Genomic DNA, 24,732 nt, shown 5'->3' on the forward strand with positions numbered 1-24,732 from the left:
CATTCTGATTGGTTAAAATCAACACACCCACCCTTTGCCCACAGTAATTTAGCCAATTAAAGTTGTTTGGCGGAACACAATCCATATAATATGAATATTCAAACTGGGCGATTCCATTATATTATAGGGGAGTGTCCTCTAGAATTTGTATGTTCAATATGTTACTGTCCGAGTACGAGTGTAGGCCAACTGTACATACTACGTGTATGATGTAGGCCTAGCCGTGTGTAGTTTTAAGTTGTATTAGCCTTCTGTAACAAGTATATCCTAAGACATATTCAGAGTTAGGAATGCACTAAATTGAAAGGAAATCCGACTGTGTATAATTGGAACCAAGTTATTTTTTCTATATATGATGTTTCACACATCACTGATGAGTGATGATGATCAGAATAAAAAGTATAGGGTGCTTTTTATGTAGGTCTTATTGTGGGGTCGGTGGGGATGGGGGGGGGGTCAATTTATCTAACAACCAAACATGAATATCTGCAGAGGTGGCAGGGTACAGAGATTTTGAAGAGCGTGGAACTGCTACGGTCATGGCCGGATTCAGCTAATGGGGGGGGGGGGGGATGCAAGGTTGTGTGGTGTTGGGGGAAGGGGGAGCAAGGAGGTTGTATGGTGTTGGGGGGGAGGGCTTTCAGAAATTGCGACTGAAATTATTTCTGGGCATGGGATGTAAGGGTTCTTAAGCTTCCGATGCAAAGTAGCGATGAATTTTCCATTTTGTAGAAATAACCACATGGCTGATGTTGGTGCAGGCTTGTACTTGATTCGGCATTGTGATAACATGTAGCACGGTTCATCTTATATATTTCTATTTGTTTGATTTACAGTTCAACCTACACCACCAAAAGTATTGGTTGAAGGTTGCAACCTTTTTGAACCATGTAGTTTCCATATTAACGAAACAAAGAAAATTACTTGTCTTTCTTTCATCATAGTGCTCATGGGCATCAAGATACAAATTCACAGACATGTAAGTATATATATCGTATATATATCGCGTCTTTTGATGGGAACATTGTCCATACAGATTGTTACGACTTAATTGCATAGTTCTACACCCGTGCAACAATTTTTCGGCACAAACTCACATGTTCCTCCGTGTTATCTAGACACATTGTTTCAGAGCATGAGAATTTCAACAGACGTCGAGTTTAATTTGGCCATGTGTCATCGTTTCGGGCAAATTGTAACAAGAATAAAAGTAGACAGGATTCACCGCCTACCCCCCCCCCCCCCCTCCTCACTCTTCCACTCTCCTCATGAGATGAGAATTTGACATGTGTTCATTCTGTTGAAGGAACATGTGTGTTTTTCATTAGTCAATTAATAATGAAATATAATAATTAACCATTTTAGTTGAATCAATAGTTAATTACCATGATATCATAGAATCTTATGATTGTAAAGAAGTCGACATATTCACCACCTGCTGAACAATATTATATCATTTATTAAATTCTTTGAAACAAATTTGAGATTTCAGAATAAATTTCCTCAACAGTAACCATTTACTCCAAAGCACTTTATTCTTACAACCAAATCTTTGGAACAATTTATTTGGTTACTACAGAATTTCGAAACAGAACAATTTGACTGCTGCAGGCGTTCTAGCAGGCCTGCTGTCACTTCGAGGTCCGTTAAACAGGTTACCCCCAGTGTAACAGTAGACAGTTTTACAATCAAATTGTACTTTTTTCCCTGCATTCTAGCAAAACTATTTTTCATCACTTCAACGTTGACCAGCAGCACAGCGAGATAGTTTTGTTCGTATAGGACACCAATTAACATTTTAATCGTCATTTTCTGTTATTTTTGTTAAAGTAAGCAAGTTACATACAGTTTACCTTGCAGAAGTTGTGTTCTACTGTATCACGATGTGCAGCTTAATAATAATTACGAACAGAAAATATGTATTAACCATGCTCATTTTAGTGTTAATTCATTTATTTTGGTATATTTGTGAATTAAAACTGTATATATTGAGCTCGAGAAACGTGAAATTACGAGTAGTTGATATACACTTCCACATCATCGCCAAGTATTACTAGGCTCAAATTGTGACTATTATCAAAAGTGTGTATATATATTCACGTGATAAAACAAATAAATCAATCAATCAATCAATTATATACTTTTTACAGCATGTAATTGCGCTGGCTGCTTTGTTGTTCAAAATCAAGAGAGTTTATAGTACATTATAACAGTCAATGTCCCCATGGCTGCCTGATCAATGATATCATCATTTCGGAATCAAGCTATTATTATGAATTCCAGATTATGTCAAACTATACCAAATTATTTATTTCCTGCAAGTGACAACATATTCTGAAATCACATCCTAACATACGTTGGGTAGTATAACAGATACTATTCGTAGGTGTAAAGCCAATGCTCATGATTCAGGTATTAATTTAAAAAAAAAAAAGTATTATAGCAACAGAAAACAGGTGTAAAAGTCTATTTAATGAGAACGATAATACTGGAGACTAGGTTGTCACTACAGAAAGCACTATATTAGACATGGAATAAAAAGTAACTCATGAAAATTCCATACATAATATGTAGTCATCGCCAGATATGTGATTTTAAACCTTTAATATAGCTAATTACTGTACAATGATCTAAAGCAGGGTTGTCCAACCTTTTACAGAGGAGGGCCACATGGAATGATTATGATGAAGGAGGGGCCGCATGAACCCTACGCTCGATTTTCCGATTTGTTGCCCGAAGCCCAAGGCAACAAAATGTGAGCACTGCGCGCGGAGCGCACTGATTTATTTTCCTTCCTGATAAAACAGATGAATAAAGTTCAGCCCCCCCCCCTCCCCACTTCCGCTGAGAGAGTGTCACACAAACTGACCTGTATGCAGTGTTTTGGACCCAGAAGGTTCGAATAGTTGATTATATAGCTTCAAATTATTATCAATAAATCTGCTCACTAAAATTTCGCACCGTAGAGCATCTCTGGCGGGCCGGACGCAACCCTGCGGCCTGCTGGACTGTGGCCCGCGGGCCGTAGGTTGGACAACCCTGATCTAAAGTTATTCGATGGCTTGTCGTGGTAGCTAAGGTTTTTCTAATTTTGACTTGTTTTTTATTCAATATTGCCTGTAGCCATATTCGCGCTCAAATAACAGCGATTTTCTGCTCACAAAATATGAATTTAGTTTATTTGCCCACCGCGATTAAGGAAAAGAAGACAAGTTTAGAGAATTTACCGGCCAAATCAAGTGAATAAAGACCAATACTAGCCTACGTTTGTATTCTTTTCCGTAGCGGATTGGTCTGTGTAGGCTGCCGGCGCAGATAGCTATTCGGGGACAAAAGGCTTAAATATACCGCTAAGCCTATGAAATCTTCTTTAGTCATAAATGGGAATGAGATATTCCAACTTCCACACTTCGGAAACTTTATGTGAGATCTCTCTGCGCTGTTCTTCAAATTTCCACGCATTTAGTCCCCCCCACCCACTTTTTTTTCTCTCTCCGTTTCCCACTCTCTCTTTTTTAACGACTTTTTTCTCTCATTTGAAGGAAACGGGCCAACGGCCTCATCCCACCTGGCTACACGCTCAGAGAGAGTCACTTGCTGATTACCGTTTGTACTGTTCTTATGCTGCTTACAGTACAACTATGTATCATACACACTTTGTCTACAAAGCCTATGTATTTCTTTATAATTGGATTATTCCTTTTTTAAATTTATTATGAGAATAGTTGTTTTGGTATGGATGAAGATAATTTTGAGATAAACGGTATTTTCTCTTTGTCCTGGAGCAGAACAACACCGTAAACAATCGCGTATATTATGACCGCCGTTTATGGTGGCATATCGATATATCAATCCGTCCGGATGTTCTCCTTCAGTAAAAGTGCCAAAATGCTCCGATGGCGTTGTAAAGGGACGGTACGCAAATTTCACCCGGAAGATAAGAATACATTCCTCTTTCATCTATCAAAATATTTTTCATGGACTATCGTTCTCAGTTAAATGTTGTCATAGTGTGTTTTGAGATTGAAGTGAACTGTCAAAGACTCGAAATGCATGCAGTCCTTCGGCATAACATTTATGTTGTTATATATATACTGTCTGCATGGAAACGTTACAATTCCCCTTGTAATAATTCGCTCTCACACAGAATGTTCAGCAAGTTGTTCCTTTAGGTGTTATTTTGCCTGTGTAATTGTGTACCCTTGTGAATATGAAACTCGTTAAGTTTGCACTATGCCTGCCAGACGAAAAACATACTGGCAATCAGTAGTACACATTTCACTTTTGTCGTATACAGTGATACTCATTAATTGTTGCATGTAGGCCTACTGCAAATTTAGTTTACCGTTAATGTGCTATATGTTTAAATTTAAACTAAAACTTTCATATCTGCCTATAAACTGCTAATAATATATTTGCTTAAAACTGTCACTGCTCAATAACCCAGTTGACAGGTGCGTATATTCGTTATTTTTCAATGTGTATGGAACGCAAAATGGGAAAATAAAAACAACAACGTTTATTACATGTTTGACTGTATACATTCAAATTCATATAGTCATCAATGTAATAAACGTTGCTGTTGTTTGATTTTGTTCTTTTTGCGTTCAATAGGTACATGAGTTTGTACATTATTATTACGACTATGTACTTAGAGGCGTATAGAAGGTTACACCCGACTGTTTCACTGTATATAGTGTTGTATGGAAGTGCAGGGGGGGGGGGGTTAGCATTTTCAGATAGTGCTTGTCTCTCATAGCGATTTTGAAGCAAAAAAACAATTGCAAAAGATGGAATTACTCTGAACTTATGAACAATTTGAAAAATTTCTGTCATTCTCTCCCAACTTGCTTGTATTTTACTGACCAAATTATTAAGGGGGTCCTTAACCCACTACTCCTGCATCAGTTCCTACTCCTCTAAGCCTACTGTTCAAACGATATGACCTAGTTACTGCGCAATAAAATCCAATACTTGTAAAGTACAACTTCATTTCAACATGTTTCGATTCCATATTCCGAGAACACAAGCAGATGGCGAAGCTAGATGCAATTGTGAAATTACCAGCATGAGAGATGTTAGTGTAAAGAGAAGTGACGTCGAAAGTACCGATTATGGTACTTTCGACGTCACTTCTCTTTACACTAACATCCCTCATGCTGAAGGTATCGCAGCCACGTGTGCAGCCCTGTCTAAGAAGGTCCACCCTTGTCCACCCATCTCTGACCTCAAAGTTCTCATGCAACAGGTTCTCACCAAAAGCAACGTCACGTTTATGGACAAGCAATACCTTCAAAGACACGAGACTGCCATGGGTACCAGGATGGCTCCTTCATTTGCCTGCCTGTTCATGTCTAGCCTTGAAGAACGCATGCTCAGTACAGCCCCCTGTCGTCCTCTTATCTGGTGGCGCTACATTGATGACATCTTTTTCGTTTGGACCAGTGATGAGGATAGCCTGCTCACCTTCATCAATCACATCAATTCTTTCCACAGCACCATCAAATTCACCTTTAATTACTCTCACCAACAGGCTAACTTTCTCGATGTGACTGTTCGCAAGGAACACGGTTCTCTCTCTACAGACTTATACACCAAGCCACCAAGCTCTAACAATTCCTCTTTCATTCGCCATACAGATGTTTGGAAAAACACCTTCCTGCCAGGGGCCATAGTGCCAGAAGGGTGCTTGAAGCCATTCAGAGAGTCCGCTCCCTTTCCAGATCATCTACTTTGGCAGTGAAGAACAAAAAGGGACGAGATTGCGGCAACAAGCTCCCCCTGGTTGTTACTTTCCACCCAAATCTACCTTCTCTTCAGAAAATCACCTCTAACAACCACAACATTCTCCTCACTTCAGATAGACTCCAACGAGCCGTCCCTGAAAAACCCATCATCGCCTACAGAAGACCCCGCAACCTACGAGACCTTCTTGTGAATGCTGCTGTTCCACCTCTAACTTCTAACCCTACAACCGTTCAGCATGGTATTTTCAAATGTGATCGTACTTCGAGATGCATCATCTGCAGCCACCACATTGTTGAATCCAATCTCATCACCAGCCACAGCATGCAACTCACACACAAGACTAAGGGTCACATCACTTGCACAACCACTAATGTCATATATCTGATCTCTTGTAGAATTTGCGGCATCCAGTATGTTGGCGAAACAAAAACCACCCTTAAGAAGCGATTTTATGGTCACAGATCCACAGTCAACACCATGAAGACTGAGACCCCAGTTGGAGAACACTTAAACCTTCCCAACCATACCATTAATGACTTGTCCCTACAGGGGATTGAATCCTTAGGTAGCCGTCCTGACCTAGTACGAATCAGCAGAGAGAGGCTGTGAATGCAACGCCTTCGCACCATTCAACCACACGGGCTCAACATTCAGGAAGGACATGACTAACTTTTCTTCTGTCCCCCCTCCTTCTCCCCTTGTTCCCCCCTTTCACTCCTCTTCTCATAACTCTCTTCCACCCTTTTCTTCTCCACACCTTTCTGTCTTTGTCCTTCTCCAGTTTATTCCCTTTCCCCTTCCCTTAATCCTCTCTTTGTCCCTCCACTGTTTATCTCCTACCTCTCCTCTTCCCTGTTGGTTTCCTTCTTTCTTCTCTCCATCCCTTGTCTACTATTCCCCTTTCATCCATCACCTTGTGTTCACCATGCTCATTAACCTGTCTGTATTTTGTACGTATTGTTGTCCCTTCTGTTACTGTTACTTGTTATTTAGCCTTTGAAGAAGATCCTGAAACGTCAGGCCAACTTACTTTTACACAATATTTAATTCTATTAACATATCTAGAATTGTACAAATATTCAAACACATCCTCCATTTGCAACATATTCCCAACACTGTAAATGTGGCAAAAGGGCATCAGCAGTATAGGCCTAGCAATTAATCTGAGTTTTGAGGAAGGCCAAAGCCTGCTCAGCCTAGTCAGGTATGTTCTTGGCAGTAACTTTATATGCTTTTTGCATAAATTTACTCAACTACGATTGTAAGGCCTAATGATATTCACTAACTAAGTTCGGACCATGCTTTGTGTAGGCAAAACGACTCGCTCAAGCCACTATTCGTGCTATGACTGTGGACATGCATCAAACTTTTTTCATTCTCACTTCATAAGGTGGGATCCATCCTGCATGAACTACTAGCCACTTTGCAACATTTACATTAAACTGAGAATTGCATGCACAGACTAGTATGGAAGTATAACACAAACGTAGTAGGTGTGTGTGGGAAGGGGAGGGGGTAAGTGTGTGTGGGAAGGGGGAGGGGAAGGGGAAGGGGAGAGAGTTGCTTTTTCACGGCATTTCCATGGGCAACTGTGATAATATCTGAGTGGAGCACTAAAATAATACAAGCAAGAAAAATGTTTGCCATGTGCCTCTCAGATACCGAAAATGACACTTTCCAGGCATTCAATGTTGCATAAAACACTCCACTTGCTCGAGTCATTAGAGGCGAAGAAAAACAATCAAAGTTGGTCAGGAGTATACTACTAACTCTGGTCGCAATAACATGTCTCTGTTGAGAATAGGATACCTGCTCTTTCGAGGAAAAAAATGGGTAAAATCAAATTCAAGTTCAAAGTCATACTGTCACGATGTTTTTCGCTTGAGCATACACACATTTCCTATTGGTATTAACATTTAAATAGTATGGAGGGTAAGTCGGCCTCAAAATTTCGTTGGTATATTGACCCTTATTGTAGTAGGCCTACTGCAAGTAAGGGCGCTAAACATTGCCCCCAACATATCAGAATCCGAGGTTGAAGTAGAAGCACCAGCTGGTGGCTACAGAATATGATTGGAATGCGTAGATTCACCCTTCAACGAATTATTCATCATCTTGAAAACATGAATCATTAAACGAAAATGTTGACATTGAACTTTACCAATTTGGAGACGATGTATTGGCTACGAAGCTCATGAGCCTCAAATGAGAGCAAATCCATATTCTTTTTGAGCCACTCCTTCCAGAAGGATCGTTTCTCTCAGAGACTAACCAGCTGTAAATCCGGCAATCTAGCGGAGTCTTCATTGTTTGATTGGTTTGTTTCAACTTTACACTTTCCGGTCGTAAAATGTTACCAGTTTAGAATGGCTATAATGAAGTCAGTAGCGTGATTCCTCTATATCACCTTTCCTTTAGGTTTAGGTTGTTTGTCGCGTCAATATAGAGTAAGTTGCAACTGGACTAACACGTACACTCAGTGCACGCGGCTGAAGTATACAGTCTACGCAGAGCTCACACTGTTAGCATCATAATGACATCACAGGTCACTGTGGATCACGTGATCATCAAATCGCTTCTCGGGAAAGCCCATTTTTGTTGTTAATGCGAAAAGTGTAGGATTTCTTTTCAGCCATTCCCAACATCGCATTGACTGCATTTTTCATATATTTAAAAAGGAAATCAACTAATATACTCATGAATAAAATCATATATGTTTGGTCAATGCTGAAGTATCTGTATTGTTCATCTCTAAAGCAGCTTTTTTGGGAATTTTCTATGATTTTCTGAACCTCATTGACCACACGATACCATAACGACAAACGTAACTAGCTTATCTATTCAAATGTAACTTCAAATGGTGGAATCAAAGTGGAACAATTTTCTGGAAGATATTTTCCGTTAGGATCATAATAAACCCTGCCAATAGTAGGAATATTTAAATTATATGAACGTCATTGAATAATAAGGTAAATAATTGTCACAAAAAGCTGCTTTAACAGAATTCTGATGAGTATAACACAAACATAATCTTTCTACACAGTAAGAGGGACGTAGCCAGGGAGAGCAGCGGGGAGCAACTGCTCCCCCCTTTCAGTGTCGAAAAAAATGTTAAAAACTAATGTTTTTTTTAGCATGGTATTTTGTCAGTGCTCTTTTGATCTTGAATACTCGTCAGCTCCGTAAACTCGACTAAAATCGTAGTAACATTCAGGCCTACTGATTCAGCTCCTTACTTAGTTTGGCAGATGCAGTTAGCTAACTTTAGCCTATAGCCTATTACAAGCCTACAGTTGGCCACTGGGTAATAAAATACATATATCCTACCTTACCGCACTCGATTGAGTGTCACGAACTGTATGCACAACAACGTCGACAACGTGCGTTCTCATTCTTTCTATGATTCGTCATAAGTTGTTGCACGAACAGCATGCTTTGAAACTAAGCTAACAATCGTACGTGATACGCACTTCCTATAAATAATTATTACACTGCTAATACACTGCGATAACGGTATTTGTTTTTAGGCCACTGCACATCTGGCTGTCTTACAAAATATGAATGCTTATATTGTCCATCAGTTAAGTTCGTCAATGTATTAAAGTCCAGACATTGGACTATAAACAAGAATCATCCTACTGGAAAAATTGTAAAAGAGCACTATGTCTTTCTGATATATGTAAAAGAACAAGTAAAAGAATTCAAACAGAAAACAAAATCTGCTGATAATATGATATCATATGATAATGATGAAACTGGCAAAAAAATGCACCAGATCGCATCTAAGGACCTTCAATTGTTCAAAAATAACCCTAACACTCCCCATATCAATAGCAAAATGTACCCCCCCCCCTCCCCCTTTCGAACCCTGGCTACGTCGCTGCACAGTAATAATGCTTAAATACACAACTACAAAACGCGGTCTTCACTGCTTATACAGGTAGAGGTGCTCTGCTTATACATTATACAGGTTGACAGGCAGAACCTTCAGCATGAAAAGAGCGCTATATAAATCTGGTAAAATATAATAATAATAATATGAATAATCTAAATTAAAAACAGTGTCTGTTTACATAAACACGATCGGAAAATAACAGCATTTAACCTCTTCCGTCCGTAACTCTTCGTAGAGTGACGTATTCACACGATGAGCAAACAACACAATTTAATAATTAAAATATCCTACCACAAATACTATGCATGTCGTGCTGTTAGTATGGCCCGGCAACTAGCAACAGCTTCCATGTCGATATAACTTTATTCATTTTTCAAGGCAGTACGCAATCAGTGAAACGATTGTTGGATGTGTGCCGAGAGGATGGATGTGTTGCCGAGAGGAAGGATGGATGTTAAATGGATGTGTGCCGAGAGATTGGCTTCGGTCAGCTTGTGAGTCTATAAGCCTTCATGGCTTCTTTCGCGAGTTCCTGCTTGCGGGAAGATCACATATACATACATACATACATTGTCATATAGCCTAAAAGTACGGTACGAAATACTCCCTCTAACTTAAGCAGGTAAAATCTGGAATGAAGAACTCTGCATCTGATTTCCTACCCCTTGTAGGCTACCAAACACAGCGGGAGTACGCAACCTCAAAGATTAACCCGAAGGTTTCAATGGCATTATCCTTCACGTCGATCTGTTTTGGAAATAGGTCGTAGAGTCGATCCCTGTTTATTGTAGTAGCGACTCCATCTTGGAGTAGTTGCACCTTCCGTTTAGTGTTCAGTATCTCCGCCTTAAGTAACGTCGCGTGTTTAGAGTAGTAGCACCACCCCTTTACAGTAGCATCGTCTAGATGATTAGCACCTGCTGTGTATGGTAATAGCACCTAATGTATCACGTGGTGTTGAGAGTAGTAATACTTTCTGTTTAGGATTGCAACATCACTTGTGGTCCTGTTGACGTGTAATAGCCGTTCGCAATCTATCTAGCCACCAGGGTCCTTGCAGATCAAGCCTCCTATGTAAAGTAAATCTCAACAACATTATCATCGAATTCGAACATAAACAATTATTGTGAATTTACCGTCAATTCCCGTCATAGTGACGTTCTTTTGTCTGCAAGGTATACTGTGACTTCTAACTATTAGGATTTATATAGCTGTCGGTTAGATAACTCAGTTTGTATTGATATAGTTATGATGGTAATCATCCACACTAATCAGTGAAATAAACAATGCATAGGAGATACCATGATAGAAAGGAAGATACAGTTCAGCTTGTATCCCTGCTACGAGAGAGACCATAGGTTCATAGTTACAATTAGTAGAATGTCCAAAATGACTTAAACAGTAACATTTGTTAGGAATACTATAGAGCACATTGCACACCAGATGTGCTCTTAACAGATTTGCTTGGTGTAAACAAGAGTGTTATTTCAATATTGCATCTGTGAAATATCACTAATAACTCAACCAGTGCTGTATAGTTGATCTTTTGGGATAACAACGAAAGTCATAACCATAGTCTGTGTTTAATAGTAACAACATGTGAAGTGTTTATCGGAGAACTAAATTACAAGCAATGTAAAGATATGGTTGCAAAGAATAGATATAATTACACATAGAAACCGAAACGTGTATGATTTCACAGGAAACTCGTGCAGAACTCAGGAGACGAGAATATCTTTCGATAGCCGTATTATGAGGTATCGCGTATTATATATGTTACAAATCACTGACTCCCCTTTTCTAGAAGAGAAATTAATTGATCATCGTATGACACTGCGTTATGTACGCCTATTGATTATTTAACACAAAAGGCAGTTTATAACCAGTTTAAACACTATAGAAGAATTATGTATAGCTCGTACAGTGAAATTAGAAGAGAAAATCTATGAAGAAAAGGAGTGATATTGTCATGCAAGCCCAGTAAAAGTACAGGACAAGAGAAATTAAGTAATTAACAAATGTGCAATTTCATGAGTGTCCAGAATTACATAAATATGAGTAAGTACAAATTAGACCAGATGCTTCATAACACAGAGTAAACATGTACAAAAAAAAAAAACGACAAACTATGGGGATTCTCCTGTTGTAATTATTCTTCCTGTTTAAATTGTCTTAAACTCGTCGTTAATATGAATACATTTTGCATTGAGAATAAATTTAAATATTTTGGAAAAAAAAATATATTCTCGAAATCGCACACGTTACTTGAAATAATCTAGGTAAAAAAAAAAAAAAAAAAATTAAAACCATTTAGTTTCCGGGTAAACGTAAGGGAAGGGCTTTCTAAATCATCCTGTGGTGTCATTCGTTGAGAGGGTGTGGTCGGATGAGGTTGATCGAGTTCGAATTTAACGCGGTGTGTTAATTCGGTGTCAAAATCTTTCTGGTAACGCTGATTCAGCGTTACATACAGTTCCAGACAAATATCTTTGAAAGGTAGCATACGCCCATTAAAAGCCCCATTGACGTACACACTAAATCATAAAAGTAATGTGATATCTTAGTCTAGATACTTAAGACTAGAGAGTAGTTAGGAAAACATCTTCTCTGCGCATGGAGAATATATAAATATAGCCTATACTTTAAGGGAATAAATACCATTTTCAGAGAATAGATATGTGTGTTCATATATATATATATATATATATATATATATATATATATATATATATATAAATGTTTCTAAAATGTATTTTTGTAAACCATGTATGTATTTTGCAAGTAAGGCATACATAATTTTGTACGTAATATATTCCGCTTTCTCGCGCCATATAGCTAAGGTCCAAAATCAGTTAAACGGTTGTAATATATATATATATATATATATATATATATATATATATATATATATATATATATATATATATATATATATATATATATATATATATATATATAATAATTTACAAAAAATTAATCATAAATTTTTTGTAAATTATTATTTTTAGGCAAAAGCAGGGAAATAAAATATGAATCTTATTTGACATAAAAGAAGTATTGATTTAGACAATATATTGAAATTTTCGGTGTCTGGGAACTTCGTCAGCAATACTTGGCAGTGAAATGAAAAGTACAAAATGAAACACAATGAAACTTTGACGCTACATAAGTGTAAGTGGCATTTATGGCATTAGTACCAAATATACCATGACTATACAGGAAGCGGATTGAGGAGCAAAGACAATGAAAAACGAAACCGATTATATATGTTTGTGGAACTGATAGTTGTTAAGGGGTCCCAAGTCTTTGTTGAGGCCTGTGATGTAAGACTTAATACGAAAGATCCGATCGATTTCTCTCCGTTAATGTTAAGTTACTGATTTGAAGTTAGAAGCAATTAAAAAACATTTTAGGTTTTAAGAGATTGTCTATGAAGACTGAAATGAAGACTGAACCTGGTTAAAATTGTAACAAATAAGAACTGGTTCTCACTGCCCTGGGAAATTCTTACCAAATGGGACTTAAGAATGATTGTTTCCATATAAAATGGCAAAACTTGAACAATTAACAGTACAGGGCCCGCTACTCCATCATCTGCACAGCATATATAGGCCAACCACATATTACCAGTAGGTGCCCAAACTATTTAATTCATCACCGGGATACGACGATCTCATTAAAAACGTCATAAATGTATCGGACTATTTGTTCTTTTTAAAGACGAACAAGACGTTTAACACAGTAGTCTATCTTTGTGTCCTTCCCTAGACGCAGTTGGTCTATGCTTTGATTTAACTAATTTTGCTCGCCGTATTAGACTGAGAGAATTTTCCGAAGAGAAGACTTCCGACCCGATTACAGACACCTAACGCAAGGATACGAACCCAATACTACATGCATGGTTCCAACTAAAAGTCTCATTGGACACCACGAGAAAGACGCAACAATTCCTTTGCCTTCAAAGCTAAAAGCACATCTGGACAAATTCATTATTGAAATTGCCAACCGCACACGTCACTCTTTTTTGGGACTGAAATTTCCAAGACATTTTTTATAACATGTACTCCTTATTTGTCAATTACGAGTCATCTCTTATTTCTCTGTTTTTTCTAATAGTATATATATATTTATAGGAATAACGGAAAGAACTGTTAAGAAAATTATGCTGCATTTAGAGAAAGGCTGGAAGTCGAGGGAGATACAACAATTAGATTAAATGAGTCATTGGAAGTAAAACAGCAATGTTTGATTTTTGTAGAGCTTTCAAGCAAAACTAGCTCTTCTTCAGTGCATGGTCACCGAAAGTGACCAAGTCTCACAAGAATTGAAACTTTTTATTAAGAAGAGTGTCGGCATGGAAGTGAAGTCAATAGGAATTACTGATTTCTGCTTTATATATATATATATATTTTTATCGATAGATAGATAGCAATACTTAGCAATACTTGGCATTCGAATGCCAAGTTTTGTTGACAAAGGTCCCATGGTATATAGCTTTACGATAACATATGTAATATACAGTGGCGGCGCCAGGAATTTTTAGTTGGGGAGGCTAAGGGGGGGGGGCTGAGCCAATTCTTTGGGTGGCTTACAAGATTGAGTGATCGCCGTCCTGGGGGAGGGGTATAAGGGGACGGGGTGCCCCCCTCCCCTTTTGAAATTTTTCCCAATCCTGGAAAGGCCTACATGCAAAATGGTGGCATTTAGCGAGGCTTTTGTCACCTGAAAATTTCTCCAAAAATATGCATTTTTTTGTGAGTAACTTTAGTCAAATTAGAATGGAAGATAAAATTCACAGTTTTCGTATCACTAAAATATTACCTGCTGTGTAAGATCCAATTCCAAGTATATCGCGCTTTCTGACACAACTCCTGTTTTAGTCTGTATACACGCTGTTTGTGAAACGCACACGACATTGCCGTATGAGAACAAAATTCATCAAAATTTTCCATTGACCATTGTAGCACTGCGTTATGGCTGACAAAATTTGGGTAGGCTATATTGTTTCAATGAGGTTTTTTTTTTGTGCCTATTTCAGTCGGGGGGGCTAATGGGGGAGCTGACTACTTCAGTGGGGGCTAAAGCCCCCCCCCCCTCAAGCCCCCCCCCTTGGTGCCGCCACTGGAAATATATCATCACTTCGAGACAGTAAACTGAAGTTTTAACCTATTTCCAACTTGAATAACATTACCTGTTATTGTTATACTGTATCTGTCGACTGTTTGTCCATGTTGTATACAGGTATAAAGACCAGCGTCATTTTCATCAATATTTTTCACTTGGAGAGTGTAGTTCTCTGCCAAAACCGCTAGTTTGGAAGTATACGGATCGCTGGGTTGAAATCCAATAAACACTACAGTATTATTGATACACCATAATACTTGATACAAATCCGTAACATTACATTTTAAAGAAACTGATCCTCCGACATTAAGTGAAACAGGTTTCTCCAAAGCGTTCTTGTCACTGCACTGATCATTAGTCGTCGTCGCTGTAAAGAATTCCAAAATAATTATAAATGAGCACCTTAATTAATGTAATTCAGATTGATTAATTTTGCTGGTGCTTCTGGATACAATGTCATGTAGTAGATTAATATATTTACATTTATACAGCTGATAGATAAAGTCACTGTTCCTACTTTATGAGTTATGATAAATCAATTAGTTAACACTCCCTTAAATACACTGTAAAGAGCATATGGAATATTTCTGTTTTGTTATCTTGCTCAGGACAAGTTCTTATTAATCACGGCGAATGTATTTAATATAACATACACTTACTTTGAGCGGTATACATGCACAGCACCAGAAAACACTGAATGGTAGTCACGGACATTCTATTTAGCTTTTCTTCACAAACTTTCAATGAAAAAAATACGATTTGACAAATAAGGCTTCTTCCTTTTACAACAACTAATAACAGTGTATTGTATGTTACATATCAACGCTATATTTTATACAGGAAAGGGTAAGTGGCGCCTGATAAATTGAGAGCGCCCTTTGGAATTTGTTATGAAAAACAATTGTGTTCAAAACAATCACTTTGAATTTAAGGTCTTTGGGTTCATCGGGTGCAAACAACAGAAGGTGGCAATATTTTTTCCCTTTTCCTTAATTCGCGGTCAAGTCTTGTGAGTTCTTATGAATACCGATTTTGTCATGTTTTGTGATTGTGTTATCTTAGGTGCTTGTTTTTTCTCTCTCACATGCTGGGTGTGAAATACTTCAAACCCAAAGAAAAAAGGTGTCAATGATATAAAACGCGCCGCGAGGATCATCAGGGAGTGATTATTGTCGATGAATTCGGTCTAAGAAAGTCGAGTTTATTTCGTGAACATAATTTCGTTGTAAATATTCATTGAAAGTGAGTTGTTTTCATACCTTATAATAAACGCGCTAAAACAGGTGAATTCTTACAGCATTTTAATTTGTGTACACTTTATTTTGATAATTTCAGACAAGATATTGTCACGGAATTTATTGGACCGATACAAGCGATAATGACATAGCACACATAGTAAACAGTGTATGATAATGTATTGCGCCGCTATTTAATAAAGTTATTAATTTAAATATGCATGAGAATATTCACATCAGAAAATAACTTACAACAAATATATGAATTATCCGAAACTTTTTGTAAATGGCTTACAGGTATACAATAATTTATGAAGATACCCAAACATTTGAATATCATAGATTTCTTATTTCTTTATAGATAGTCAAGAACAAAAGAAATTTAAATGAAATGCTGTCCTTTTTACGTTTCTCAGTATGGCAACATATTCAGGCAAGCTTTTCTTCTATCTTTGTTATTTTATATTTTGGTTTCATCACAGCCCTCCATGTTTCTCACTGTCCGCTTGATAGTGGTTGTGCATGAAAACCCATCATGCATTCATTAATTCATTCAAATGCCCAGCTGACGTCAGTATAGGTAGTTAGTATAGACCCCAAATTATAGAACCCTTTAATTGCTAGAAGTTTTCAGAAAGTACATTCCTGGAGGTCTTTACTCTCCAAATTGTCTTCAGACAATTTTAAGGAACACAAGATGACTGAATGTCAAACGATCTCCGATGGTGTAACAAAGTTCATACCACCACCTCAAATAACAATTAATAGTGGCAACTGCACTTATTTGTGTATTACAATAACTTACAATAACGAAAAAACATATAGGCATAGGAAAGTGATGAAGATTAAACTTATTTCCTTCATAATAAAAAATGACACAAATATTTGATTTCAAGTTCCTTCACATTGCCCCCCCCCCAAATAAAAACACCCTTCCCAACAACAAACATATTATCTTTACTTGTGGATTGTACAATTATAATATAACATTTTGCAGATGAATATACCTTATTTTAATTGTAGAAATTCAAATGATATATTCTTGGTTGAAAATATCAATTCAATATTTTGGAAGAAGCATTTCCTTTATTTCAACAATGTGCACCAAAATGACATCTAAATACATTTGACATTTACCCTTCATACGCATCAGTATCGCACGTCCAAGAGTCAATAACTAATTATAAGCTTAGGTCTTATCCTATTTTCAATAGGATTGAGCAAATATGCATCGAGGAATCAGTGCCTTTGAACTGATGCTGACAGATCAATTAAAAAAAATATAAAGAAAGATTGACGGACGGACAGACACGCGTTCACAAAGATAGATAGTTCACTATACAATAACTTTACATCTACTTCGTTAATATACCGAAACATTTACAACCTGCACAAAACGGTTTACTATTACATCCAGGTAAGTACCGTAGTCATTTGGAAATTAGTCATTGGAGCGACAACAACAAAAAACAGAAATTCGCAATACCCGGGGAATTTTAATGCCACTTACAAAAGCTAGTGCTGACCAGAGGTATTAATAAAAAGTCTCTATTAACCAACTTGCTGACTCAACATTATATTATGTAACCACTGCTGCACAATCTTTGAGAAAGCAATGATCATTTTTACTTTAGCTTTATAGAGTTGGCAAATGTATTGTAGTTCCGATTTAAGACCTATTTGAGTCACAATTACTTGCCTAGCATGGTACTGGTTACACAGGTGTGAACAGAAACTGAAAAAGTAATGAAAATATTAATTTCAATCATGATCATAACCATATTGTAGCTTATATAAAAAATAATGACATACAGACACATTGTCCTAATACGACGTATATAGCGAATCTTGGTCCCAAGAAAATTTGGGGCAAACGTTAGCTAAGCTAGGTCACATCAAAACCCCACTTATCTCCCACTCTGGCAGCAGACTGTCACAGTTAGTGACATTGTTCCCTCCCTGCTAACCACAGGATGAAATATCCAGCTATAGATATGCTTGGATTCATATGTGTGGAATCAATGGAGTGTAAATATATTGTGAATCTTATGCAACCAAGGAGGTTCCGCTAGATCCTCCTTGGTGCAACTAACTGGCCTCTGAGGCTCTTTATGTTTTGTAGTGGAATGTATACACACAGCCAGTACACATAAAATGTGCATACAGTCAATATACATAATTATGTTACTGTACTTGTACACTTCTGATAGAAGGAAATACTGATAGAAAGATACAGCCCATTCTTCATCTACATGTTTAGTGTTATGTTGAATAACGGCAACTAAGTATTCAATTGGTAGCTATAGCTAAATTTTCGGGAAATGTACTTACATTCTTGATTGCAGGCAAATGCAAACTTGTATATACTACTAGAGATAGCTTTATTAATAAAAACACAAGCTGCAGTTAAGTAAAGTGAAACCGATGATTTTCCCATGATGCTCAATATTATCGATAATTGTTTGAGAAAGGATATGAAATAGTTTCCTGTTTTTCAGTCAAGAACGTTTTTAACGAGTTGGTTAGGCTAATCTGACAGTAGGCTATATACTAGCTTCGATGAGGGCTCAGTTTTCACGGTAGTCAAGCAGTTTTTGCCGGAATCTGCTAGGATTTAAAAAATCGACATCGGGAATTAAGTAAATAAAAATAACCAGGTTTTGGAATTTCAGTTCCAAGAGCAAAGAGCACTCGGCGTTGCACGCTAAGTTTCCTTCGAATCTCACAACAGGAAATTGTTAATTACGATTTGTCAGCGAACTTTCACTCTCTTTGACTAACAATGTTACTTTATTGAAAGTCCCCATTTTATTTTGAAAGTTTAGTTCAATGCACAAAGATCATAATCTGGGCGTTGCATGCTAAAGTTCCTTCGAATCTCACAACAGGAAATGTTTAATTACGATTTGTGACCGAACTTTCGCTCTCTTTGACTAACAAGTTTACTTTGTTGAAAGTTCTCTTTTCATTATTGACAGAGTGATTACCTTAATGTGAAACTATGAACTTACTATCACTTTGTATATTGAACTTTAAGAACTGTCGAAAGAAAACCTTCGCGATACTAGTATAAGTAAGCTTCTATTAATAAACTAATAATAAACTAGGCCTATGCAGTACAGATTGGCTGCTAGCATTATCCTTTTACGTTGACGTGTATAGGGAACTCCAATGGACTTGCATGGCCCTGCGAGGATATATCTGATAGGTGATACCATGGAGGTAAAACACTCCATGGTGATACACGGTGGAGAATTTCCTCGGAGTATTCAATCGTGAAATCGCGAAGATAATGGGCGGATCAAGTGAGCTAGGCCAGGCGGGCGGAAAATTGTTCAGACGGTGTGTCTAATATGTTTGGACCCGACTGCTTAGGCATATATGGTCGGGATGGGCAGGTGCCACATTAGCATAGTGCAGGAAAATACGCCATATACCTGTTCCCACATCCAAGAATATTTTAGACCCAATCCCCTTTCATAAGTAAATTATCGCAAAATTAGGCGGACGACCCATTTTTATCTGACCCCAGACAAACTGTTGAGGGTCAAAGAAAGCTGGGTTGACCGGTAAGGTACAAATGAAACACTGAATAAAGAGGAGTATGGCATACTTCCATTGATATTCGTCCCAATAATCATACTATTTATTTTAAGTAAGTAATATTAAACACTGTTTCAAAGCCAGCATAATTTTCATGCTGAGACATCTTTACATTTCAACGTGGATCTTATGCCTGGTATATGAAGTTCATGACACCTCTACGTTTGTGGTTATTGTGGTGTTCAAAATCTGACTTCTGTTGACCTGAAATGAGCCTTTACCTCAACATCAAACAATTCGGTTCTTGCACTCAATATGTAGGAACCGCAGACATGAAGTTCAATGTACTTTTCGAGCTATTGTGTGAACAGTCTATCCATTACACACACACACACACCAAAACTTGCTTTCTATAATTGTTTTAGGTACAATCGATGTCATGTCCGTTATTCTTTAAAATAAGTCACAGGACTTTCTATTGTGTCATAGTATCACTTGTGAGGTCCAGATATAAACACACAGAGACATATAAGTGTTTTCCGTACGGATAAAAAAGTGATATAAATCAGCGATCAACCAACATTATATCATTTGTTTTGAGTTATACCCTAATTGGGTCCATATGGACTTGTGTGTCAAACCATAAGTACCTGTTTATACTACAGCGTTCCAGCAAACTAAAATGGCACAACAGCGAGCCTCCCAACCCACCACCCCATGGGCAATTAATTAATTAATGCGACGCGATGGCCAAAATCAATTGTGAATTGCTAGGTAAAACTAAACCAAGAGGGCAATCCGTGGAGTTGCAAATCTCATCCCCCCCCCGCAATTTATTACAATTTGACCTCTGACCTACAGTGACCTTTGATCTAGATCCTTAAAAACCACATATATAAGTACCATTTCAAAATGTTCCATTATTCTCTACATATCTTGTTGTTGAGTGGCATATCCAACTTACTGACAAGCAGGGTAATGGCAACAAAATAACTTTTGAGGCGTTTGACGTTTGATCTCTGTTTGAACGATTTGAACTTTGACCTTATTGAAATTTGACCCCGACACTTAATATATCCCAGTTTAAAGTTCATCTCATCATTCTCTACATATCATGAGGTTTAATGACCTTTTCCTACATGGTGACAAGCTTTTTCTTGAAGAGAAATTATGTTTTTCTTGATAAATATAGTCAGTGTGTGTTTTCCCTCCCGCTATCCAATGATACATTACCTCCCATTTTGGTCAAAGTAGCTCCCATTTCCCCCCCCCCCAAAAAAAATCCCCATCTAAAGGTCTCTACTTTTTTTTATAAATAGTAGAGCCCATTCGGTACTCACTTATGTTTTCCCATGGCAACGTTGAAGTGAGGAAGAATGGTGGTGCTAAAATGCAAGAAAAATAATACAAATTGATTTGGTCTCTAAACTGTTACACTGGCGTTAACCAGTTTAACGGACCTCGAAGTGACAGCAGGCCTGATGGAGCGTCTGCAACAGTCAGATTTATGTTTCGAATACTGTAGTAAAAGATAAATTGTTCCAAAGATTCGGTTGTAAGAAGAAACCGTCTTGAGTGAATGGTTACTGTAAAGAAATTAATTTTTGAAGTTTCAAAGAATTTGATAAATGATATATTATGATTCAGTAGGTGGTGAATATATCGACTTCTTTAGCATTGTCTGTCGCTATGATATCATGGCAATTAAATCTTGATTAAAATTTAAGACAGTTCTACGAAACCTTGAATCAAACCTAAGTATGTTACTCAACTGGATTAAATATTAGAGACTTTAGCATTTACATTTTGAGACAAACTATCATATTGTTGGATTCCCAATTCAAACGAGCAGTTTCCCGTTAAAGAGAAATATTGATAACCGCAAGCCACGATGCTGACTACAATAAAAGGGTCAAAACTGCTATGTTAAACAACCTCTCCGGAATTCATTCTAGGCCCCCAAAAAGTTACTTCAGAACTGCAACTTTGATTTCAAGCCAGTTTAAACTCGACTGAAATTCTGCTGAAACTGAAAATATTACATACACTGAAAATAATATTTTATAGGAAAAAGTACTATCCAAAAAAGGCCAATTACACGTGCAGGGTCACAAACTCACTGCTAAACACACAAAAGTTAAACATACTCATACAAACAATACGAACAACATCAGATTGAATGCCAATTTTTAGTCCATGACTATGGTCAAGTTGCAGGGCATTATTTTTACGACGCTTAAAACGAATGTGGATTGTGGATTACAACTCGGGTGGCTGCCACTTCGACATTTTAACTCAAATTTGGAATCTTTTCAATTTAGGTAGTCATTTCAGATGGGAAAACCGCAGATTGCTCTTGGATGAGACAACCATCTTACTATGGTCCGGCCGGGGATCAAACACCGAACCTACCGATTGCTAAGCCTCATTGCTTTAAATGCCACCGCCCTTATCCACTCGGCCACAGCACCGGTCAGACAAGTTCTTCTTATTTAACAGGCGATATACATTCTAATAGTCGAACGTCTCCATGCCAGCGTCACTAGATTTTGAACATATAGAATTATAAAAGAGTGACCTGGTATATTAAATGTTTAGTTTCACAGAACAAATATCAACTACCGGTTCATCTGTCCTAACACACAACAGCAAACAGTCATTACGATTTGGGACAAATATATCAATACTTTGCAATCTTAGGTCAATAGACACCCATTCGATTTTGACGAATATAGGAACAAGTTAAGCTTCTCTCAGCTACAAGTGTTTGTCACACTGTCAGATTTGACCCAGGCATTGGCCAGACACGTTTGAAGCGAACGGTCATTAATCATCCGAATCGAAAATCTACTCAACAAGTAAGGTGATAAGTGCCGTTTCTACTAATGTCTAATATTGGGCAAACTTGACAAAAACACAGTAAATGATTTCACAATATGCATCAATATAATTATGACACCGATTAGAGGGCGTTTTCTTGTATAAACCACGTTATGGAACACAACGATTTACTAACATAGCATTTACCTCAACATAACATATGAACAGTAATTTAATAAGTCAGAAAACAAATCTATGTTAACATAAAAGGGAGACACATATCGATTACAACTAAGTTGCATTAGGTGGTAACAAGAAACCCTCAACCGGTTGTTCACATGTACTTTTAGTGATATGGGTAGTAGGTATTATAGGGAAAGTAATGATACTTAGTCATTAATCTACAATCCACCAAATTACAATTTAGACGGCCTCTTGAATATTTACAGCAGATCTGTCGAAGTAAAAAATTAAAAAGGGTAGGGCACGAGATATATCAATGATATAAACAATATAAGTGCTGAAAACCAATAACGAAAAACGTGATTTTCCTTGAGAAGAAAACATTGGTGGCGAGTTAAGTTCCATAGACAAAAGGGTATTTCCAGAATTATAAGCATAACGAAGACGAGAGGATGTTAAATAAATCATAAAATCTCGCGGAGCCACGTGGAAAAAGTGGGCATGAATTCCCTTTCTTTGAAATCATAAAACAAAAGGACACAGAGGGGCACGCCGGGAAAACTACGAAAAAGCGAGGGCGTACTAACGAAATAGCAAAAGCTATTAACCAAAACTCTTAGAGACCTTGCACTTAATATGAGGATCCCGCAAGCGAAATATGAGATCTGCTGTTGTTCCCTTCCTGGATAAACTGTGTTAACAAGGTTGTCAAGATTTGACCTCTTCTAAAATTGAACGACCTTTAACCTACTCTACAACTGAGTTTAGAGGCTATACAATTTTGCCCTAATCTACCATGCTAATATGAAGTATGTGGATGCTCAGGTTCTAGACATTACAAAGGTTTTCACATTTTCAAACTTTCAGCTTTGCTGACCTTTGACCTCGGTAAACAAACAAAAGGGACCTTGCACTAATCCACGAAAGCCACATGTAAATACGAGATCTGCTGTTGTTACCTTTCTGTTTTCAAGATTTTACCACTGCGGACTTAAAATGACCTTTGAACTTCTCAAGAATAGTGTAAAATTTTAACACAGAATTGCACTAACCTACCATGTAAATTTGAGCTTCCTTGATGTTTGGGTTCTGGAGATCAGGGAATTTTGAGATTTTCATGATTTAACCTCTGCTGACCCCATGTGACCTTTGACCTCCACCAAAAACAAAAGCTTTTATGTACTAAATATGATGGAGCCATATCCCCAATATGAGATCTGCTGTGCAACTATCTTAAGATATTATTTACAAGCAAGGGCATCACACACACATACAATATAGGCCCTACAGTATAGGTTGCAATGCTTGCTTATGGCAACAGAACCAATAAAGATTTGTTTTAACTCATCTCCTGAATAGAAACAGCTTTCTGGATCTCGATCCAGCAATGAACTACACAAGCAGTAATGCAATATACTGCAATGTTAACTTTAAAATGTAAAGGACGTATCTCTGGTCCCAACCCAATAAGTCACCTTAACAATCCATTAACTCATACCACACTTATTTTGATTTACAGTGCTTGGGAGCAAGAAAGCACCTTTAATACATTCTCTAAAGGAGAGGAGTAAATAAATTTGATTAAAAGGAAAATACAAAATTTGCATATCCCCTCCTCTGATTTGAAAATCCCTGCCATGGAACTGACCCAGCACACAGGGGAATAAGGTCATGTTTTCTGGTTCTTTTAAACTCTCGGGGAACAAAATAATGACAACATGACTTAGGATAAGTTAACCCTCTTCACAAATTTCAAACTTGAATACATTTTCAGACCAAGATATCAAGATTTAACACCATCACAGTTCATCCTCCAAATCATCTTCTCCTGCATTAACATTCTCAACATCTTCTTGGAAGTTGCTGCAATTTCAACATTGACATAGGTCTGTACACGGCAGCTGTGCATTCATACAAGAACATCTTCCTTTAAAACATTTGCCGAGTCTACAGCTACAGCCTGACACACTGAAGCAAAACATCTGGGACAGTTGGCTTCGTCATCCAAGTGATTATAAGGTCATCATTTTCAAGTTTCCATCCATGTCCCTTTGGTGAGGGTGCAACAATCCTTTGCTGTAATGCCCTACGGAGAATAGCAGCCTGGTAGGTGCAGCGCTACACTTGCTGGATCAGAGCATCTTTTGTTGGTGGTAAACTCTGCTCTGAGGATGGAGATGAACA

At 37.6% G+C, this 24,732-nt stretch overlaps 1 protein-coding gene and 2 long non-coding RNA genes across 13 annotated transcripts in view; 1 reads left to right on the plus strand and 2 right to left on the minus strand.

The window, feature by feature from the left end:
• LOC139976424 (uncharacterized) overlaps positions 1-24,732 on the plus strand; it is a 289,428-nt gene that overhangs the window by 180,808 nt on the left and 83,888 nt on the right. The window lies entirely within an intron of this gene.
• LOC139976264 (uncharacterized) lies at positions 7,662-15,587 on the minus strand. Its single transcript, XR_011796054.1, has 3 exons — positions 15,427-15,587; positions 14,835-15,134; positions 7,662-10,713 (listed from the first exon to the last, which is right to left on the minus strand). It is a non-coding gene; the product is annotated as an uncharacterized lncRNA (long non-coding RNA).
• LOC139976425 (uncharacterized) overlaps positions 20,917-24,732 on the minus strand; it is a 31,906-nt gene continuing 28,090 nt past the window's right edge. For 2 of the 6 annotated variants that reach the window (XR_011796112.1, XR_011796113.1), the window contains exon 8: positions 20,917-24,713. This is a non-coding gene — a long non-coding RNA (uncharacterized lncRNA). The remainder of the gene's footprint in view (positions 24,714-24,732) is intronic. The other 4 variants (XR_011796115.1, XR_011796114.1, XR_011796111.1 and 1 more) reach the window with 4 other exon arrangements.

Source organism: Apostichopus japonicus, chromosome 11, assembly GCF_037975245.1.
Source record: "Apostichopus japonicus isolate 1M-3 chromosome 11, ASM3797524v1, whole genome shotgun sequence".
Taxonomy (NCBI): domain Eukaryota; kingdom Metazoa; phylum Echinodermata; class Holothuroidea; order Aspidochirotida; family Stichopodidae; genus Apostichopus; species Apostichopus japonicus.